At 54.0% G+C, this 22,367-nt stretch overlaps 1 protein-coding gene across 1 annotated transcript in view; it reads left to right on the top strand.

Moving 5' to 3' along the window:
* The first annotated feature begins 1,933 nt into the window (after nucleotides 1–1,933).
* Nucleotides 1,934–22,367, top strand: part of LOC118540371 (uncharacterized) — a 38,096-nt gene continuing 17,662 nt past the window's right edge. The window contains exons 1-2 of the mRNA XM_078054251.1: nucleotides 1,934–2,773; nucleotides 4,799–5,153. The gene's annotated coding sequence lies outside the window, so the exon portion shown is untranslated. The remainder of the gene's footprint in view (nucleotides 2,774–4,798; nucleotides 5,154–22,367) is intronic.

Genomic DNA, 22,367 nt, shown 5'->3' with positions numbered 1-22,367 from the left:
ATGAGCTCGGGGGTTGGGGGCAGAGGGACAAGTAGATTCCCCGCTGAGCAGAGAGCCTGACGTGGGGCTCGGTCCCAGGACCCTGAGATCATGACCTGAGCCGGAGGCAAATGTTTAACCGAATGAGCCACCCAAGAACCCCACGACCTAATTTTTGAGTACAAATTATCTATGCTACATTCTGGACTCTGTATTTCTTAAAGGATGTCTCTCTTGCTTATCTGTGCATGACTTGGTTTCCTGAAGCCAGTGGTTCTCAAATGAGGGTGTGAGCATCAGAATCTCTGGAGGGCTTGGGGGGCGCCTGGGTAGCTCAGTTGGTTAAGTGTTTGACTCTTGATTTCGGTTCACGTCATGATCTCAGGATTGTGAGATTGAGCCCCATATCAGCCTCTGTGCTCAGTGGGGAGTCTGCTTCTCCCTCTGCCCCTCCCCTTGCTCTCTCTTTCTCGCTCTCAAATAAATAAATACATCTTAAAAAAAAAAAAATCTCTGGAGGGCTTATTGAAACAGCTTGCTGGGCCCTACCCCGAGTGTGATTGAGTAGGTCTGGGTGGGGCCCAGAATTCCGATTTCTAACAGATTCCCGGGTGCCGCGGGTGCTGTAGTCTCAGGACTGTACTTTGCCTTAAGGCCACGGGGGTCACACGACTTTGGAGCCCAGGTACCTCTTTTCCCTCACCGTAGATTCTGCAGCTTTCTTTTGAGATATCCCATGAGCTCACATTCAGACAGTCAGTCTGTGAATCAAAGTAAGAAGAACAAAATTGATGTCCCAGTGACTGGGTTGCAGCCATGGCACCCAGGCCCGATGGAGAAGTCACAGGCTGGCTGTCGGGAGGTGGTATTGTGTGCACCACGCCCAGCGGAATTAGGACGGTTGTCCCAATGACACAGTGCTGCACAGCCCTGCCCCCCGGGTTCTGTCACTGGCACTCCGACGCCTCAGGGAGTGGCCGGTGCCCTGCCATCCCCTCCTCTCGTGGATGGGGAAACCAAGGCTCAGAGAGAGGATTTGTCTCAAGGTTGGGGCTGGGGTCCTGACTTCTGGCTGTAGGGCTTTTCCTGCTGGGTAGGGCCTCGTTATCCTGTTCGGCATATCCCGGTTCTAGAGTTTGCCTCTCTTCCTTTGGTTGGATTTTAATGGCTCTAATACCCTTTTCTAAGACACACCAGACAGGAGTTGGGATCCAAGGGCTGAGGATATGCTTTCCTTAGGCCGCTGACTTTCCTTAAGCGGCCACTGTGCATCCTGCCTGTGGCTGAGTGGGACGTCCGAGATGCAGATGGACCTCCGCAGGTGCTCTCTCCACTTGTACATTTATTTTGTTCATGAGCCAACATTTAAGAACCTGGGAGATTTCACCTGCGATTTCAGATTTCTGATTCCTTAGGAAATTGGCAGCCCTGGCGTGCTGGGACGCACTCCTACGTGGGGCTCTTTCAGGAGCCACGTCTCTGTCCTTCAGAGCTGAAGGTGGGAGAGACCGGAGCCGCCGTCCCCGTCCAGGTGTGCACGTGCACCCGTGCCTGGCTGCTCCGCCCTCGCCGGCCTCCCCTCCCCGCTCCGATGCTAATCCCTCCGCAGTACAAGCCCAGCGCGCTGTGTGCCCGCTGCTCTGGGGCTGCTGGAACAAAGTAGCACAAACCCGGCTCGAAACAACAGAGATGTGTTCTCTCATGGTTCTGGAGGTCAGAGGTCTGAAATCAAGGTGCTGGCACGGCCGGGCCCTCTCCCGGTTTCTGCCGGTGGCTTGGCTTGCTTCGGCGTCGTCCCCAGCGGCCTCTGTCACATGATCTTCTTCCCTCCGTGTCTTCACAGGGCCGTCTCCCCTCTGCGTGTGCCTGTCTCTGTGTCTCTTCGTATAAGGACGCCAGATGTGCTGGGGGCCGGGCCCGCCCGGCGTCCCAATCCAGTGTGACCTCAGCGAACTCCGTCACATTCGCAGGGACACTACTTCCTGTGAAGTAGGTCTCATTCACCTCACTCAGGATTAGGACTTCAACATATCTTTTGGGGAGATGCAATTCAAAAGGAGACCTCTAACAACTCACAGTTTGAAACCTGGCTCTTGCTCAGCATTGGCGGTTGGGAGACAAGGCTCCCGAAGTGCCAGCAAGCACCCCAGGGGCGGCAACCTTCCTGGAGCTCGGACGGTGAGATAACCCTGTGGCCTTAGTGCTTTATGTGCCTTAGCCCATTGAATCCCTAAAACAGCCCCCCGAGGGACAGTCTGTTGTTGCCCCACATTGTGGATGAGGAGGCTGAGGTCAGAGGGTTGACAGAGCTTTGCCAAAGTCACTGGGGAGCAGAGCTGGTGTGTGGGGACAGCAGCGGGTGCCAGACCGGCCAGACCCTTTGCCCTTTGGGCAGGCGAGGTGAGCAGCTACCGTCCCAAACCCCAGTGCTTACCTCATTTACCATCCCCCCTGCGCCACGAAGCCCGCCGCCCCCGCTGCTCTGTCACTTCCCAGGACAATTACTGGGGCTTTAAGGCCTGACGTACAGCAGGTCTGGTTATTTTCTTGATCCTGAGGGTGCTGTTTCTAATTTCCATTTGAACAAGATTTAGTCCATTTTTAGGGTCAGTTTCCTGTATCTTTTGCATTCTCTAGTAGATGGAAGAACCATCCAGAAACCATAACAATATGCTCTAAATAACCTTTATTTTGTGGTACTGATCTGAGTAAATATAGTTGGTACCAGATGGGACTTCTGCAATCTAGAGTTGTGAAGGGAAGAATGGATTCATTTTGAGTTTCCTTAAATTAGGTGAGTGATTTTTTTTTTCTTGGGCAATCAACTCCCACGTTCAATATTCCCAGTGTGACATTTTGTACTGTTATACTTGGTAAGGAAAGCTCAGCTATTCTGAGCTTTATGTGCCAGGAGCCTGTGCTCAGAGTTCCGTTTTTAGTTTAGCTCATAAATGCTGCTTGCATGTTTGGGTATTTCATGCAGAAAGAAGTCTTTTGGGCTAAGTCACTCTTGGCTAGATATTTACCAAGTTCATGGCTATTTTTAACGCACACCTTTGCTGCTTTAAAACCACAGTCAGCATTTAAAGCCATGACTGGCTTATTTCACTTTGCATGATGCCTTTAAATTTCATCCGTTGTGCTAAGTGAAATAAGCCAGTCACAAAAGGACAAGTACTGTGTAAGTCCACTTATATGAGGTTCGCAAGGGTAGGCGGGTTCATAGAGACAGAAAGTAGCAGGGTGGTGGCCAGGGGCTGGGGGAGGGGCAATAGACAGAGTTTCAGGTCGTGAAGATGGAAACATTCTAGACACGGATGGTGGTGATGGTTGGATGACAATGTGAATATACTCAGTGCCACTGAACCATATACTTAAAAATGGTTGAAATGGTAAATTTTGTGTTGCATGTATTTTACCAAAATCAGAAAAAAAAAAAAATCCTACAATAACCTAAACAACTATATGTAAAAAAAGTGATGGCGGATGTATAAAAACCTCACATTTCTGCAATTAAATACAATGTGCATCATACATACTACTAACGATCGCATGTATATTTATATGAAATTTGTTTTCTGTTTTATGCTTTTCTATATTTTTCAATTTAAAAAGTTCCTCAGAAAAATATAAATGTTAGCTCTCTGACGAACTCCGTGACTTTGGTCACATCTTTTTAGCATTTTGAGCTATTATTATCCTGTAAACCAGGTGGGGGGATTTAAAGGCAGAACAAGTAGAAACCAAAGTGAATCAAGATCACCCGTCAGTGGGATTCGAGCGGTAACAGAGTCAAGTGCGGTGTCGGAAACTTCTTAGCCACGCAGAGCAAGGGTCGTAAACCCAGGTCCTTCCAGCGCTGGGCAGGAGATCACACGGTGTGAAGACGGCGGGCGCGAGGCACAAAGGAATGGTGGGGACTGTGGGAATAGGATGGGAAGCACCCACATTCAGCAAAGGAAACAAAACAAAACCAAAACTCCACACAGGCCAACAAAACACGACGGGGTTGTGTCTGGCCTGTGGGCCACCAGTTTGCAGTTTCTGCTTTTGAGTGAGAGACTCTGGGGTCTGGGCGGGTAGAGGTCCCCACCTCTGCTTTTCAGAAGAATCCGAGATGAAGATATGGACTGCTTCAGAAAGAACGGGTCTGGAATCTAGATCTTAGATAATTTCAGGGCTCTTTTCTTCCTCACTGCTGGCTGGAAATGTGTTTTGTACCCCCCCCCCACCCGATAGTATATCATTCCAAGTTTGAATTTGAATCTTTTTTTTTAAACATAGATAAATTTGTTTAATTTCATCTTACTGCATAAATCAAGTTGGTGCCTAGTACTTTTTTATTTTAGTAATAGCTGCCACTTTCCAACAAAATCCAACACTTAGTGGTCACCAGAAATTTTGACATACATACTATACTATGTGTCTACCAGCCTTTTCAAAATTGCAGTCGTTTGCATTTGGTTCTTTGGATTAAAATGCCGAAGGAATTTAATAGTGGACATTTTCATATCTCTGATTCTGCTGGCCTTCTAAGATACATAACAAGTTTTGAGAAAGATAGATTTTTCTGTCTATGGCTCTCAGGGCATTAACATCTGCTGTGAGAATTTAGATTATTTTGGGAGAGCTCTAAACCAGGGGCATGAACTGGCAGAACCAGGATGGATATGGTCCCTGCAGACGTGTTATGTTTTGGTGATCATTTCTTGGGGGAGGAGGAGGATGAAATGGCTTTAGGTCGTCATGTGCTCTGGGGTGTTCTGCAAGCCCCCCAACCCCCCCACTAATGATGTCTTCCTCTTTCATGAACGTACAGCCCCTGCAGCCCCTCCCTGGCCATTGAAGGCATGTGAGGTTGTGACCCATCTCACTCAAGGGAGATTACAATGCGGTGCTATCAAAATGAGGTTCTCCAGGACATGTGTTCACAACTTAAAAATGTCAACTGACCTTGCCGGGGACAGCCACCTGTGTGGTTAGCAGACTCGTCCCCTTGGACGGGGATAGACCTGGGTAGCTGCCCTTGTGGAAGGGGTGAAGCCCGAGGAGTGGCAAAGGAGACCCCCATGTGTTTAGAAATGGAATTCACAACCATTCCAGTCCAGCGAAGCCCAGTAAGCATGTACGGAGCCATCCCCACAAGCCCTTCTGGGCCATCAACAGAAGTCATGGTAAGGAAACCGTAGTCTTTTTATTCCGCGCCTGCCAGGTGGCAGGTTCTGAGCAAAGTTCTCGTGTGTAGGAAGTCAGAACCCATGCTACTAACAATCGCTGGCTCAGATGGGGAGCTCAGGCGACCCCCTTGGCCCAATTTGCTTAGAACCTCCCTGGTTTTAGCGACAAAAATCCCTTGTCCTGGGAAACCTCTCAGTCCCAGGCAAACTGGAACAATTCGTCACCCTGGGGAGGGGCACACATTTTACCTAAATCACTTGGTATAGTATAAAGCAGGATGAGGAAAAAAGGTGGGCTGAGAGAATATTCAAGATCAAGTCTCCAGAGAGTGTTGTCTACCTTGCAGGCATCTGCCAGAGAGCACTTGCTTAAATTTCACTCTGCTTGGGCGTTGAAGGGATGGGGGCCCCGTCAGGTTGGAGGGAAGCTGACGGGCTTTGTGGGGCAGTGAGGAAATCCGAGGGAGGCCCAAGAGTACCGGGGGAGGATTGAAGGGAGAGCCAGGAATATGGCGGCAGGGAGGCCGAATGCTGGGCCCCGGGCCTCCTGCTAAGGAGCTCTTGGCTCTTCTCTCACCCAGCTGGAATAGCTCCGATGATCCCAGCACAGTGTCAGGATGCCTCCAGGAGTCAAGCTCCACTCTTGGCCCCTTTCTCTTTTAAACCCATGGAACACAAAGTGTCCAGGTGACATCATTTTGTCTGGGGGAACTTGGTTGCCTCGGATGGGGCCCGCCCTCCCAAATGCAGGATCCTTGCTGCCCCCTGGGCTGGCTGGGATGCTGCGTGTTCCTGCTTTCTCTCTGGCCTGCTGTCCCTTCCTGCTCTGGCCGGGGGCCCCCCCCTGGAAAATGCCTACACCCCTCACCCCTCGCCATCGATGAGCCTCATTCTTGGTGCCTGCTTGTGGACCGTCTGTAGGGAGCCCCACACCTGCCTGGTAGCTTCCTGCCATTCTTTGGGAAACACAATTGCTGATTACCCTCCCAACCTGAACAATAGAATTTACTGCTTTGAGAGACCCCGACCTTTGAAACAAAAAAAGCCTGTCTGTCATGCTTCACCCTCCCAGGGGAGAGCAGGGCACCGAAGAGAAGAAGGCTGTTTCGCATCTGCTCCGCGCTCTTCTGCTCTGGGGCCAGACCACGGGCTCTCCGCGAGCAGGCGCTGGGCACAGCTGGTGCCGTCTCCGCCCACGTCAGCTCTTTACGGAGTGCTGAGCGTCGGGGTCAGTGACGGGACCCCTTTGCATCCGGGAATGGCCCCGTGGTAAAACCTCCTACTCACACAGCTGCACAGCAATCACTCCCGGCTGCTTGTCCCCTCCGGGAAGAGTGGGGTTTGGGCAGGCACGGGCCTGAGAGGCATGAGATTGAGGGAAGATGTACCTAATCGTCAAGGATATCCTACGTTGGCCCTGGCTTTCCATTAATTCAGCAACACACCGGGAGCGCCTCCCATCTGCATGCAGCACCAGCCCCTGAGCCACCAGGAAAACCCACAGTCTGTGATGTCACACGATGACTGGGAAATCACCAACGGGGGTTTGCATTCGGAGAAGTGATGTGGACCGTGGGCTGTGGTGGGCAGGAAGGGAGTCCCGGTGCAACATGGCCTTGCCAGGCTCCAGGGAGGAGGGAGGAGGAGGAGGAGGAGGACAAGGGGCCTTGGGAGCAAAGGAGAGGAGGTGGAGGTATGAGCACAGAGACTGCTTCTAGAAAGCCGTGACTAGCCCAGGCCCCCTGCAGGCCAGTCTCAGAGAGGGCACTTGTGGGGGGCTGTACCCGCTAAGAGAGACGCTTATGCTCTGTTGTAGCCACGGTTTTTGATTTTTGATATTTATTGGCCACCTCCTATGTGCAATCCTGTGCAAGGCGCCCGGGGCACAAGGATGAGCGGGACAGATGTGGTCCTTGTGGGGTGGACAGATCAGTGCGTACAGATGAGAACAAGAGGCCAGGGTGAGCACGGTGATGAGTGAAAAGGTAAGCCCAGGGTGTTGGCTTGGGCTCAGGAAAGTGCCCAGCTACACGAATCCCTAAATTCAGGGCAGGAAGTGGCCAGAGCAGCGGTGTGGGGGGACGCTGCAGGCAGAGGAAGAGCACAGCTAGAGGCCCAGCATCAGGAACAGGGGACGCGGGCTTCTGGAAGAGGAAGGGGTGTGTCCCACCTGACGTGTGCCTGCAGGTGCACCCACAGGATGCACAAAGGGAGGCTGTGCGTGAGGAAGAGTGGCTGACGCCCAGGGTGGAATGAGCTGTCCAAGGCTCTGAGCAGAGTGGTGGGCCCAGGGGAGCAGTGTCATGGCGGGGCACCCCCTACCCGGGCATGTGGAGGAACGGGCCTCCACCCGGGCCGTGGCGTGGGAGCAGGAGACTTACAGGAGGCACGGGGGAGCAGAGGTACCCCCACCCCGTTTGTTCTCCCAGGGGACATTCCCCAAATGTGGGCTCGGGGCCCGGCTCTGGGCGACCTCAGCTAACCCAGCTACCTCCCCTGCCCACCAGGACCCAGCGGGGCCTCTGACGTGCCCAGGAGCTGCCCTGGACCACGTACCGGGCAGGCGGAGGACGGGCGTCACATGGTGCACAGCGGAGTTGTGTAGACCTCTCCCTCCCCTGTTCCTCCTCGGTGGGCTGCAGAGCTCCCTCTGGGCATATCGTCCTCCTCGGGGATCCAGGTGTCCCCTCGGCTTTCTGCTGTGGTGTCTATGTCTGGAACCACCAGAACTGGAGGCACGCCGAGTCTCCCTCCAAGACGCTGCTCCACCTTCACATCGCAGATCTTGGGGTACGCGGCCAGGGGCAGGTGTGTTTACAATGACATCATGGTCCTGGTGAGCTGAGCCTTTTCTCATTATTTTATGACTGTCTCCGTCCCTAAGAGAACTTGGTCGTGAGGTCGGTCCCTGCTGGGTAGAGCACCCCTGGCGTGTCTGCCTCCCCTTCCAGTCTTTGCACATCCTCAGGTTTATGGGTGTCTTGGGCAAACGACATTTATCCTGATTTTTTTTTTTTAAACCAGTGTGTCAGGTTTTTTTAAAATTTAACTTATTTATTTATTTAAAAGATTTTATTTATTTATTTGACAGAGAGAGACACAGAGAGAGAGGGAACACAAGCAGGGGAGTGGGAGAGGGAGAAGCAGGCTTCCCACTGAGCAGGGAGCCCGATGCAGGGCTCGATCCCAGGACCCCGGGATCATGACCTGAGCCGAAGGCAGACACTTAACGACTGAGCCACCCAGGGGCCCCCAGTTTTTGTTTTTGTTTTTTAAACTGTCCCTTTGTCCCTTTGACTGACAGGTTTAGTCCATCTTAACTACTGATCTATTTGGGCCAGTTTCCACCATTTTGACCTGTTAGATCAGTTTTTCCCCCTTTTCCTGTATTTCTTTGTAATCCTTCCTGTCTTCTGAATTGACATCTGTGTGCGCCCCTTCAAGCAGAGGACCGAGCAGCTGCTCACATCCTTTGGTCTCGCTGACACCTTGACTCCTCCCGCATCCCGAACACCTGCCATGTACTTCCACACGGCTCCGATGGTTCTCTCTCCACGTTTCTCTAAATAGTCTTGGCTATTTGGATGTTCTCTTCATCTTAGACCGTCTGTGGGTGTGGGTCTGCTGCTCTCTGAGGCTTCCCATCTCAGGTCTTTTATTGGTCTAAGTCCGGGAAACCTACCTCCATTACTTTTTCAGGTAGTTTATCTCTGGCTCCCTCGGCATCCCCGAGTCTCCAAGCTAGCGCTGTTGAGCCTGCTCTCTGTTTCCTCCTCCTACTCCCTGGTCCGACCTCCCCTTCTAGGCGCTCCTCCACCCGACCTCCTGGCTGCTTCTTTGCTCCTCATCTGTACCAGTCTGCTCTTCTCTCCGTTTACTGTGTTCTTAACCCGCTCTGCTTGGCTCTTTTAAAAAAAATGTTTTCGGGAGGTGGGTGGGGGGCTGGGGGAATTGGGTGATGGGCATGAAGGAGGGCACGTGATGTGATGAGCACTGGGTGTTATACGCAACTGATCAATCATTGAGCACTACGTCTGAAACTGACGAAGTACTATATGTTGGCTAATGGAATTTAAATAAAAAAATTTAAAAAATGTTTTCCTATTATTTTGTGTTGCTGCTCTCTCCCCTCATCTTGTCTGCTGTGTTCAGTAACTAATTTCAAACCGTTGGTCCATCTTTTCTAATCTTCTGTTTCTGGGAGGATCTGTAACCCAGGCTGTGGGGTTCCTTTTGAAGTAGTCCTGCTCTGCAGGTGTCTGGATGTTTTGTTCTTTGTGCTCAGTTTCCCCTGGGGGTATCAGCTACTCTGTCAGGCGTTGCGTTAAGTGGGGAGGCCAGCAGGCTTGAGGGTGGGTAGATGAACCCTGAGTGGAGAGGCCAGTGTTCCAGAAAGCCTGGAACAACTCTACAGCAGACTGTAATCCCCAGCTCCCTGGTTTCTTTGGGGGTTGGTGAGAGGCTGCAGAAGGGACCGCTGGGGGCTTATTGGTCTTCCTCAGTTCTTCTCAGGGCCTCTCGAGCTCAGAGCTTCTGCGGGCCCTGGTCTCACTCCTGAGGCTCCTGGAGCAACCACAGGAGTGGCCCAGCCAGGCCCTGTGGGCCTCGAGGCCGTGCGAGGAGAAACTGGCACAAACTCCCCCAGCTCCTTTTCCTCTTTCCTTCTCCCACAGTCCTGCCGCCTTCTGCCTGAGGCCAAGCTCACCACCCGTCTGGTCAAGAGCATCCAGGACCTTCTACCGGTTCACTAATTCTCTTCCTCTGGGTCAGCTACACCGTCCAACACTCACCGCTCCGTGCGTGGTCTGGACCAGCCGCGGCGGTCTCACTGGGAAATTTTTTATAATTGTAGAATTTCAGGCCTCAGCTTGGACCTACTGAATCAGATTTTGCATTTTTTATTTTTTATTTTATTTTTATTTTTTTATTTTTTAAAGATTTTATTTATTTATTTGACAGAGAGAGAGACAGCGAGAGAGGGAACACAAGCAGGGGGAGTGGGAGAGGGAGAAGCAGGCCTCCCGCCGAGCAGGGAGCCCGATGCGGGGCTCGATCCCAGGACCCTGAGATCATGACCTGAGCTGAAGGCAGTTGCTTAACCAACTGAGCCACACAGGCGCCCCAGATTTTGCATTTTTTAAAAAACAGCTTTATTGGGGTGTAATTGACATACATTGAAGTGCACATATTTAAAGCTCGCACTTCGTTAAGTTTTGGCGTCTGCGTGGGCCTGTGAAGCCATCACCACGTTCAACACGGTGAAAAGCTTCACCCTTGCAAAAGCTTCCTGTGCCCTCTGTGACCCCTCCCACCTATCCTCTGCCTCACCCCTTCCCAAGCCACCACTGGTCTGCCTTCTGTCGCTAAAAGTTGGTTCGTATTTTCCAGGGTATTTTCTGGCTGCTTTTGTCTGGCTGAGAATAATTATCTTGAGATCCAGTTACGTCATTTGTGCGCATACCCGGTTCGTTCCTTTGACGGCTGAGTCGTACCCGTTGCATAGACCAACCCCGGTTTGTTTATCCAGGCACCTGCTGATGGACGTTTGGGTGGTTTATAGTTTTTGGCCATCACACAGAAATTGCTGTGAATATTAGCATATGAATCTTTGTACAGACACATGTTTCCTTCTCTCTCGGGTAATTACCTACAAGTGGAATGGCTGGATCATATGGTAGGAGTATGTTTGGCCTTTAAAGGAACTCCTGAGTTGTTTTCCAAAGAGGCTGAGCCATTTAACATTCTCATGAGCAACGTCTGAGCGTTCCAGTTCCTCCACATCCTTGTCAACACTTGGTGTGGTCCGTCCTTTTAATTTTGGCCATTCTGGTGAGGGTGTGATGGTATCTCATTGTGCTTTAAACTTGCATTTCCTTGATGACTAATGATGTTGAGCATCTTTTCCTGTGTTTATGTGCCATTTGCATATTTTCTTTGATGAAGTGTCTGCTCAAATCCATGAACTGTTTTGAAATTGTTGTGTTTGTTTTCTGAGTTTCGGGAGTTCTTTATCTTCTGGATAAAATTTGTTTTGTTTGTGTTTTGTCCTTCTCAGGACTTGGCAAACTCTTTCATGGTGAGGACTTAGGTCTCTCTTCCATTCTGGAAAGTTTTATTCTTTCTTTCTCTCTCCTCTTTCTTCTTCTTGTGAAATCCCTAGTAGTGAAGGTTGAGTGTCTCTCAGCTTTTCTTTCATCTGTTCGTCCCCTTGTCGAGCACAGGCACCTTTCCTGGTGCTTGGGGCTTTGCTAGTGAGAAAAAGCAACAAACATCCCTCCTTCTAGTTGGGAGACAGGGTGAATGCTGCAGTCTAATAAATCAGCAAATTATTCTCTCTGTTACAAGGTGATCTTTGCTGTGGAAGAGCACAGAACAGGGGAGCGGGAAGGGGAGCCTGCATTGGGAATCGGGGGGTTAGGGCCCATCTCACCAGGAAGGGGAGGTAAAGACCTGAAGAAGGAGGAGGTGTCAGCCACATGCAGGTCTGGGAAGAGCTTGTGGTGGATGCCAGTCTGGCTGGAGTGGGATGAGAGATGGGGGGCTGAGAGAATGTCTGCTCAGAGGGGAGCAGGGCCAGGCCACGGGGTGGGGGTGTCAGTCTGGATGCTGCATGAGGCAGGGAGGCCAGGCAGGAGGACTTTGCAGTTGTCAGGTGAGGGACGGGGCAGCAGGTCTCTGTGTTAATCCGGGTCGTCTGAGAAGCAGCAGGACTAAGGGTTTGCATGAAGGAAATGTCTTCGGGAGGGAAGGTGGGAGGCAGGTGCAGAGGGCGGGAAGAGCCGGGGACAGCCATGCACGTCAGACTGGGAGGAAGGAGGGAAGGCTAGCAACATCCTCGAGGGCCTGCTGCCCCAGCAAGCTCGGGCACAGCCATCAGAGGAGGCCCTGTCTCCTAGGAACATCCTTGCTGCTCTAGGTCATGTCTGGGAGCAGCCATGGGAAGCTTGGATTTCAGAGCTCAGCAGCTGGGCCCTGGGGCCAGTTACCGTCCCTGGAGCTGGGGGTCTGCGTCCTCACGGCCACCACATCCTTCTGGGCATGACCAGCCTGGACCTGTCCCCTCACCCCACCCCCTGATTATAGATACAAAGGTCGAGTGACCCTGACCGATGTGTTTGTCTCAGGCTCCTGGCTGCTTCCCTGCCTGCGTCCTTGGCTTTGGAGGTCAAGCCCCTAGTTGACGGGTGTTGGGGTTAAAGAGAGGGTGATTCTTTTGCTGCCCTGTAGGTCCCAGCCGAGAGAAGATGGAAAATCAGGTCAAGAGATCTAGGAAAGAATGTAGGTTAATTAAAGTTTAAAACAGATCTTTCTGCAGTGGTTCCGTGAGTCAGCATCGAGTCTGGGGAAAGTGGCACAGGCGCATGGAGCCCGATGGGGTCGAGCCTGGGGCCATGGCCTCTGGATGGCACTGGCACCGTTGTCCCCTGCTGGAGGGAGCAGCCTGAGCTTGCTTGCACATTTTCACGCTTTTTAAGCGACATTGGAAGCCATCGCTGAACATCCTTGACTGCTTGGGGAGCGTCCTAACTCAAGCTGAGAATCCGGGCCAGCCGTTTATAAGAATAGCATTTGCCGCCTGAAGCTGGCGGCCCAGACAGTGGGTGACTTCTTGGGGGGCTAGAGCGGCTGGAAGGGGAAGGGATTTGGCTGTGAGCTCAGACTTTTGACACGCGCTCTGTGGCACGCTGTTATTTTTACTCTCTGGGTGCTGTTGAAGCCACCATGCGCCGCTCCTAGAAAGGCTTCCCCCGGGGGGGAGACAGGTGGGGGTTGCAGGTGCGGGGAGCACAGGTGGGCCTAGCTGTCACCTGCAGCACTTGTGGCCAGCCTCTGCCCCATCCGAGACACACACAGAGACCCGCACGGATGGTTTGTTTGAGCCTGGCTAGCGTTTCTCCACATGGGTCCCAGGGGATGGGGGGACCTGGGCTTCGTCTGGGCCATAGCCACGGCTCCAGCCCCATTTGGGCTCTGCTCAGGGCTGGCCCGTGCTCACATCTTACCAGGCTTTGAGACTCCGCAGGTCCTGGGACTGTGCCTTCTTTGTTTTTAAGCACCAGCATCTATGTACTCCCCAAGCCCCCAATCCAGAGGCTGAAACCCTAACCCCCAGGACCTCAGAATGTGACTGTATTTGGAGATAGGCTGGGACCGATGTGGTCAAGTTAAGAAGAGGTCGTTTTAGGGTGGGCCCTGATCCAACAGGACTGGCGTCCTTATAGGAGAAAGAGGTCGGGACACACACGCACAGAGGACCCAGGGAGAGGATCACCATCCACAAGCCAGGGAGAGAAGCCCCAGGAGAAGCCAGCCCTGCTGACACCGGGATCTTGGAGTTTTGGCTTCCAGAACCAATATTTACACCTGTTTCTAAAGCTACCTGGTCCGTGGTACCTCATGTCGGTCCCAGAAAACAAATGCAGCCCACGGTGCTCAGTGTCCAAGGTATTTGGGTAACTTAATGAACATCTGTGGAGTGAATGAAGGTGGAAGTGATCTTGAGTAAAATTGCTAAATCCTGGTGTCACTCTGGAGGAGGCAAGGGTGGCCCTGGGGAGAATCCACTCACCCAAGGCCGGTCTGGATATTCCCAGTGGAGCTCATGTCCTGAGATCCCCCATCCCAGGGAGAAGCTTCTCCAGATGCTTCTCTCTTCCTGGGCAAGGAAAAGAGGTGGACCAGGATCCTTGCTTTCCACACTTCCCCACCGACTTCAGGGGAGGGGAGGCTGCAGCCACGCCCTCCGCCCAGAAGGCTGAGGGGTGGGGGGCTGCCAGACCCTTGGCCCTAGTGAGGGGGTCTGCTTATCCGAGCTCGAAGCCCTCCCTGCGCTGCCGACTCCAGTGATCAGTGTTGACACCACGTGTGTACGGGGCAGGACCGTGGGTCGCAGTCAAAAGTCTGAGAAGAGGGGCGCCTGGGTGGCTCAGTCGGTGAAGCGTCTGCCTTCGGCTCAGGTCATGGTCCCAGGGTCCTGGGATCGAGCCCCGCGTCGGGCTCCCTGCTCAGCCTCCCTCTCCCTCTCCCTCTACTGCTCCCCCTGCTCGTGCTCTCTTGCTCTCTCTCTCAAATAAGTAAAATCTTTAAAAAAAAAAAAAAGTCCAAGAAGCTCTCAGAGGGGCCTGGGGGGGCATGTGGGTGTGGGTCCCCCTCCGGGAAGTAGAGACCTTTCCAGCCGTTCCCAGGACTCATCAGTCAAAGGCTGGAAGAATCACTTGGGCTAAGTCTCCCTTGGTTATAATTCCTATGTTGCAACCTCACCCCCAAGGTGAGGTTTTGGGGGGCGCGTTTGGAGGTGATTAGGTCACGCAGGTGGAGCCTCCTGAGTGGGATCAGTGCTCTTATGAAGGAGGCCCCGGAGAGCCCCCCGCAGCCCCTTCCACCCGTGTGAGGACCCAGAGAAATGACGGCTGACCGTGAACCTGGAAGCGGGTCCTCACGGGACACGTCTGCTGGGGCCCATCTCAGACGCGCAGCCTCCAGGACTGTTTATAAGCCCCCAGGCTGTGGTGTTTGTTAGAGCACCCCTAACTAAGGCAGGCGGGTAGGCCCCAGGGTGACCACCTGCCCCCTTTGCCTGGGACGCGGGGCTTTCGTTGCTAAAACCCGGGTTGAGCTTGTCCCTCCTGCAGGCCCCAGCAATACTGTGGAGACCTTTCAGCCTAGAAAGCTGCTCTGTGTCTTGGAGACATTCTGGGGAGTCTGTGAAGAAAATTGGTCCCAACGTGGCCTCCTGGCCTCCCTGGCAGCCTGGCAGAAGCTGGGCAGGTAGAGACCGGCCGCTGGGGTCTGGGACTCTGGATGTGAGAGCGCGCCCCGCCCCCCCCCTCCCCCCCCCGGAGCCAGCTTCCCTAGCTCACCCAGGCCTTCTCATGGCCTTAAGCTGCTCTTGGACCCCCGACCAGCCTTGGTCCCGCACAATCTTCTCTGTGGTGTTTGCCTGGGGAGGGAGGGGCCCTGAGGAAGTAGCTGAATGATGGAACCAACAGAGCTTTACCTTCAAGGGTCCTGCGCATTTTTGCTGTGAGCCTCCTTCATGGACTGCCACCCTGGAGGGCAGATGGCCCTTCGCAGAGGTCCTCAGGTTTGGGCCAGAGCCTGGGCCAGCTGGAGAGCTGCGCTTCCATTTACTCTGGCCTCCACTTGGCGAGGCCACTTTACTGAGCAGTGTAGATGAGGCCCACCTAGGAGAGACCCCATGGGACTGTACTTCTCCCCTCCCTGGGGACTTGGGGGCTCCTTCTCTTCCCAGTGAGGTGGTGAGCGTGTTCTGCACTGAGGCCTGTCTGGGGCATGTTATTTGCACTCCAAATTGTGTCTAGTGACAGTTGCTGAAAATTTCCCTGTTTCTTTTTTTTTTTTAAGAAAACTTTTTATTGTGGAAATGTCCAATGTCCACAAGAGCCGAGCACACGGGGGCCCTCGTGGAGCACCACCAGCTTCAACAGCCATCAGTCCGGGGCCTTGTGTGCGCCAGTGAGGCCCCCGACCCAACCCCTTCAGCCTGGGAGCCTGGGAGCGTAAGCGGGGCAGGCATGGACATCTCGTCACCGACGGCTCAGAAATCCCAGGCATCCCAACAAAGAAGGGTGGCTAAGTCACAGCAGTGCTGACTACCCCACACCATGAATTCCTCCCCCTCAGTATCACCAGGGGTCTTCTGGGCCGAGGGGACCCTTTGCCAGGTGACCAACACTCGATGTCACAAATTCACATATGGGTAGAAGAGCCGTTAAAAGTGCAAGACAAGCCAACAGATTTTACTACAACAGAGCATGCAAATTTCATAAGATTCATCAAGTTGGTTTCAGAATCCACGTCCTAATCTTTGATAAACTACCACCTGTCCAGGGGGACCCTTTCCTTTTTTTATGCTTCATCACTTGACCAATACCTTCTAGAACTCTGTAAGAATAAAGGGACAGCTTCCTTTGACTGCAGCCTGCTATGTGTCACCTATTGGGCCTGAATCTAGAACAATCCGCCTTGGAAATGCTACCTCCGGGTTTCAGATACCCCTCAGACGGATGCCAGCCTGTTGTGAGTCTTTTCTGTGCACCGCGTTGTCAAAACGCAATGTTTGGAAGGAACCCTTGAGAACTTTGGTACTCATAATTTTCTCAAAGGCAGTATAGGCATTTTTCTTTGCTCCATAATTGTAAAACATTTTTATTTTTTGATTTATAAATACCCATTAGAATCATCAATTTGACTAATTTTTAAAATTTTGCATCATCTGTTTCTTTCCAACATCTTTGTATATATGCTTGCCTTCAGCATTTATCCGCTTATGAACTACATCAAATGTTGTTCATAAATGTCAACAGATGTGAAGATACTGTTTTATGTCCCCTTAAGAAAATGCAGTAGTCCAAGTCCTTATTACAGAACATTGGCTGGAGCCTCTCTCTGATTGTGAATATATTTCCTCTTTGTCCCTAGAAATAGGAATTTCAGAAAATGGATCATGGATGTGGTCATCTGCAGACCCACTGAGATTCCTCTCATTGCAGCTAAAGGGAGGGTGGGTCTTGGCAGGGGAGGGGGTGGCGACTCCAATTCGAATCCAAATTCCTCCACTGACCTTGGTTTCCCCTGTGGAAATAAACGCTCTGGCCCTGTCACCTAAGGCAATGTCTTCAACCTGGGGCCTCTGACTCATTAGCCGGCTGTAATATTGGCTTGGAATATTGCAACTGGCATTTTAAAAAATGTGGTAGAATTAAGGTTTCCAAGTAAAATACAGGACAACCAGTTAAATATGAATTTCAGTTACAAAACAAATAATTTCTTTTACTATAACTATACCCCAAATATTGTGTGGGATGTACACATACTAAAAAAAAAAAAAGTCATTGTTATTTATCTGAAATTCAAAAACAACTGGGAGTCCTGTATTTTATTACCGAATCTGGCAACCCTGAGTAACATGGAACAGAAAATATCAAGAGGGGTCCGACACACGTATAGGCAGGTACTGGGGCACACTGGGATGGATCTCTTGCTGTGGGTTGGGGCCTGCAGGGTGAGAGCCCTGTCCCAGCACCTGTGTTTACCAGGGCCTGATGTGTAGTAAGGGGCACCTGGGTTGCTGTGATCTTTGTCATTCTGTTCTCTGCCTCCTTTTTTTGGGAGGGGGGGAGACGATTTTTCTTGAAGGAACTCACAGCCTTCAAATGTTTATTGAAACCTTACTCAGAAACTTTCCCCCGTTGATGAGGCTCTCACCTGTCTTCTGAGGGGAAGACCTCAGTCCGGTTCCCTGGGTCTCACCTGGGCCGAGGTGCCACCAGGTGGCAAAGCGCCGAACGCCAGCGGACATTTCCACCGCAGGCCGCCAGGTGGCGACACGCAGCCGCGGTCTCCGGGGAGCGAGGCTGTTGGCGAGGACCAGGGGCCTGGAGACCGAGCTTCGCACCCGTTGTCCCCTGTATCCCCCGCAGGAGCCGGGGCCCGGGTCCGTCCCTCGCCCGGTTCTGCAGCCGGGCGTACAGCGGCCCGGACGTGTTTGAGAACCGCGGGGTGGGGTGGGGGGCAGTCCTGCCGGGCCTCCAGCCTGCGGGTGCGGCCCCCGGCACTGTCTCCCGGCGAGGGCGGCGGCGGCCTGCTCGCCAGAGCCGAGCCCAGGGGCTGCCGACCGTGACCCGTAGTGCCCTCGGGGGCCAGGTCTCGGGGGTGCTGGGGCCCCCGGGGGCGGCTGCTCGCTGCCCACACTGCGCCCCCCCTTCTGAACCGGCCTCCCCTCCTGGCGCCCCGTGGCCCGCTGCTTCCTCCCGACCCGCCGGCCCTTTCCCTTGACCTTACGTATTTATTTAAACTCTTAAAATGATTAGTGTCCCCCACTCCTTCACACTGCTGCAGGGGGATCCTTCGGGAGGTATTTCTGTGCCTTCTGCCCCTTTCTCTCTCCTCAGTATGGGGTCCTGGCCTCCACACCCCCCTTCTCCCCCTTCCTCTCTCCTGAGTGTGGGGGTCCCAGGCTCCACACCCCCCTTCTCTCCCTTCCTCATCTCCTGAGTGTGGGGGTCCCAGGCTCCACAACCCCCTTCTCCCCCTTCTTCATCTCCTGAGTGTGGGGGTCCCAGGCTCCACACCCCCCTTCTCTCCCTTCTTCATCTCCTGAGTGTGGGGGTCCCAAGCTCCACACCCCCCTTCTCCCCCTTCCTCTCTCCTGAGTGTGGGGGTCCCAAGCTCCACACCCCCCTTCTCCCCCTTCCTCTCTCCTGAGTGTGGGGGTCCCAGTCTCCACACGCCCCCTTCTCCCCCTTCTTCATCTCCTGAGTGTGGGGGTCCCAGGCTCCACACGCCCCCTTCTCTCCCTTCCTCATCTCCTGAGTGTGGGGGTCCCAGTCTCCACACGCCCCCTTCTCCCCCTTCTTCATCTCCTGAGTGTGGGGGTCCCAGGCTCCACACCCCCCCTTCTCTCCCTTCCTCATCTCCTGAGTGTGGGGGTCCCAGGCTCCACACCCCCCCTTCTCCCCCTTCTTCATCTCCTGAGTGTGGGGGTCCCAGGCTCCACACCCCCCTTCTCTCCCTTCCTCATCTCCTGAGTGTGGGGGTCCCAGGCTCCACACGCCCCCTTCTCTCCCTTCCTCATCTCCTGAGTGTGGGGGTCCCAGGCTCCACACCCCCCCTTCTCCCCCTTCCTCCTCCTGCCCTGGTGACAGTGTCCAGGCTAATGGAGTCAAGGAAGTGGAGGGGTGGTGGGCTTCCGGGGATGGGTCTGTGGGGGCTGGGGGTGGACACTGCAGCCCCTGGCCACTCCCTGCTGCCGCCTGGGAGGCAATGACCTGTGCCCACACTGACCCTCTTGGGGGCCCTGCCGGCAGGGAGCATGAAGGTGGGTGAGGATTGGAGCATCTGCGCCTGTGTTGGGTCCCCAGCCGTGTTTCTTCAGGATTCTAGGAGAGAGAAGAGGCATTTTCCCAGCCTCTGGCCAAGGGCCTGAGCTGGATCCGTCATACACAAAACCAATAGATGAAGGAGAGCTTTCTTACCCCTGTTGGACAGACTGACCCTGGGCTCTGTGGTCTGGGGTCACACGCACATGCCCTCCTTCCCTCCCAGGGCCAGCTGCTCACCCCCGGCCTGGCCTCCACTCTGCCCCGCACCCCCCTCAGCCAGCAGCCCCGGGGGTAGAGGTGGGGGACAAACTCAGGTGCAGATTCTGAAAGGGAAAGTTGGACACCACCATGAATGAGGAGAATTTTACAATTTTGTAGCGGGTGTGTTGCAGGATTTTACCCACTTCATGGGAATTTAGGATATGGGAGAGAAGATCCCAGCGTCATTCTGGCTTCTGCAGAGAGTGGGGCTCCAAGGGGCACCGGAGCGGTGGGGGGAAGACCCTTTTTTCTCCGGCCCCAGCCCCTCTTAGGCAACACCGTGGGAACAGCCTAGCATGGAAATATGGCTGCTCATGGGGGCGGTGGGGACACGGCTGTCAGGCCCACTGCTCCTGAGAAGGGGAGCAAAGCCTGGGGGTCGCCCAGCCTCAGAGTCAGAGGCCTTGAAGGGCCCCAGCCCAGCCCCCACTCCAGCAGGAGGGGTCCTGGGGGAGGGGCCACAGAGGTGCTTTCATCACCTGCTCATTCATTCATTCCGCGACTCTTGACCGAGCCCTGGATGCACGAGGCCCCGCCAGGCCCCGGGACTCAGTGGCGAACCCAGGTGGGTTCGGGTGCTCACGCAGCTGATCAGCCTTCGGGAAGAGGGACACTGAACGGTGATGAGGTAGGCAAGGTCGGGGCCACGGGGCACACGTGGGGCTGTTTTGCTCTTGTCTTGGGGGCTGGCCTGCCTCGTGGGGGAGGAGCGGGAGAGTGAGGGAAGGGGGTGGGCAGGAGCACTGAGGGGGCAGGTAGGCAGGGAGGGGATGGGCCAAAAGGTATTTAGGACTTTAAGATCCCGAATAATTGTTACTGAGTCCTTGGGCTACAAGAAAGCAGCTGGGTAGGGGTGAGCTGACTGGATCTGCATTTGAACAAGAAGACCAGCCCTGAAAAGGGGGCCGGAGAGATCCTGCAGGAGGACGGCCTTGCTGTTGCGGGTCTGCAAAGGGGGCCGGAGAGATCCTGCAGGAGGACGGCCTTGCTGTTGCGGGTCTGCAGAGAGGATGCTTGGATGGGCCAGTGGTGGGAACAGAGGCAAGCAAGCAGATTTCATGTGCTTTGGGAGGGAGGATTTTGTATCAAGGGGTGGGATTGGCAGGACTCGGGGCTGGACGGCAGGGTTATCTCTGTTCGGAGTTAGACGGGGAGTGTGTTTCTGTCTTTAATGGCGCCCTCATATCTAGGATTCCCCTGAGCACTTGCTTTATTTTTGGTTGACCTCTCCTTTTTCTACCCAGAAAACCTTTATTCCGTGGGTCAGGGAGCCAGTGTAGAATTTGCTGCTTGCTAAAAATACTTATTTCAGCTGTATGATCAGTCACTGATACTTATTCCAAGATGTGTTTGGGATTCCACTGAGCTTATCTTAAAATGGACTCAAGAGAAAATTCCATTTATTTTCCAACAGAAGGGCCTGGTGGAGTAGACCCTGGTCCGTCCTCACAAGAGATCCAGGGTGCACCCAGAGAAGGGAATGAGGAGGACCATGTGCACGGCCACGAGCAGTCTGCAGGGTGTACTTTTGTGGTTGGCAGAGTCATGGTTAAGGTGTAAAGATGTTCCCACCCTAATCCCCGGGACATGCGAACAGGGGACGAGGAGAAAGGGACGGTGCAGATGTGATTGAGAGTGTCCCAGTGACATCACATGAGTCCTTAACGGTGGACGGTTTTTCCCAGGTGTGGTCAGAGGTGGAGAGGTGATGACTGGTCAGAGATGTGACCTTGCCAGCTTTGAGGCCGAGGAAGGTGGGCCCCCGAGCGGGGAGCAAGGGTGATGTCTAGAAGCCGTGCACGCTGCGCTTGGCTCTTTCCCTTGCGCTGTGCGTCTCGGAGAGGAGGGGTCCCGGCTGTTCTGGCTGCTGTGGGCAGTTGGTTAGACGGCTTCCTTCCCGGCCTGTTAGCCTATAGGTGGCTTCAGCTTTTTATGAAGACCCCGCGGTCCTCTTTGTGGAGTGAATCTGTATCTTTCTGTCGGGATGTCAGAAGCTTTCATAGTGGAATAGCTCGGTCTGAAGGTACATCCGTTTAAAACCTTGATGGATCTGGCACATGGCCCCCTCCCCCAGTGCAGGGGGGGCACGGGATGGACGGCGGGGTTCCCAGTCCCACCCATTCGAGGCGAGAAAAGGGGGGGCGCTTTGATCCAATCTGTCTGGTGAACCTGGTTAGAAAGCTTTGGGATTTAGGTGCCGAGGGAGAGAACTGGCCCCGGAGGGTTGGGGGGGAGGCCCTGAGTCGTGGGGAGAGTCTCTGTCTTGAGCTCACTCGTGCTGTGGGAACACGTAAGCAGCTGGCTCAGGCTGGCTCAGGCGGGGGCTTTCCTGGGACCCCTTCAGGGGTGCTCCCAGCAGCGTGGAGGGGAGGGGGCATTGAGAGGAAGCCTGCCTCTCCTGCCCCAGAGTCTGGGGGTTGCTCCAGTGCAGTTGGGGCGTGTGGAACCGGCCAGGCAGCCCTTGAACTACAGGGGAGGGAGGGCAGGACAGTCTGCCCAGACATAGCGGTGGGCTGTGTGGGCGCGGGGGGAGGGGTCCCATAAGGGCCTGGAGACCCTGCAGGTAGGAGGGTGTTTGTGTCTCACGTGAACTCGTCCATCAGAATGTGTTTTGAGCAAAATAAACGAGAACTTCCCAGTGGTTTCCGAGAAACACCAGAAAAACAGTAAGAGCAAAACTGAAAGTAAAACCCTTTCCTTCCTGAATGGAATGGGACCTTTGGGGATTCCCTGAGACGGTTTCTCTCCAGCCTGGCAGACCCACCTTCTGTCCCCAAGAGGCTCCCAAGCCTAGAGTTTATCAGTTTACAGGAGCAAGGCATCTGGTGATGGGGACGGGGGCTCCTCTGTTGGCCCCAAGCCCAGCTGAGGGCGTGGTTTCATGCTTGGTTCCCAACCCCCGCTCCGCTGGTCACCCCCTTGTCCCCACAGCCTCACCAAGGCCACCAGGTCTTGTATGTCACCTGGACGTGGGACTCGTGAGGCTCTGCAGCCTATGAGGTTGCTTGTTTGTGCCGCAGATGCAGGGGGACCCCAGAATCGAGGTGTGCCTCACGCCCAAGCTTCCAGACCCAGGCAGGACACCAAGGTCCTGCTACCCTAGCCC

Source organism: Halichoerus grypus, chromosome 8, assembly GCF_964656455.1.
Source record: "Halichoerus grypus chromosome 8, mHalGry1.hap1.1, whole genome shotgun sequence".
Taxonomy (NCBI): Eukaryota; Metazoa; Chordata; class Mammalia; order Carnivora; family Phocidae; genus Halichoerus; species Halichoerus grypus.
This window is presented reverse-complemented; position numbering and strand designations above follow the sequence as displayed.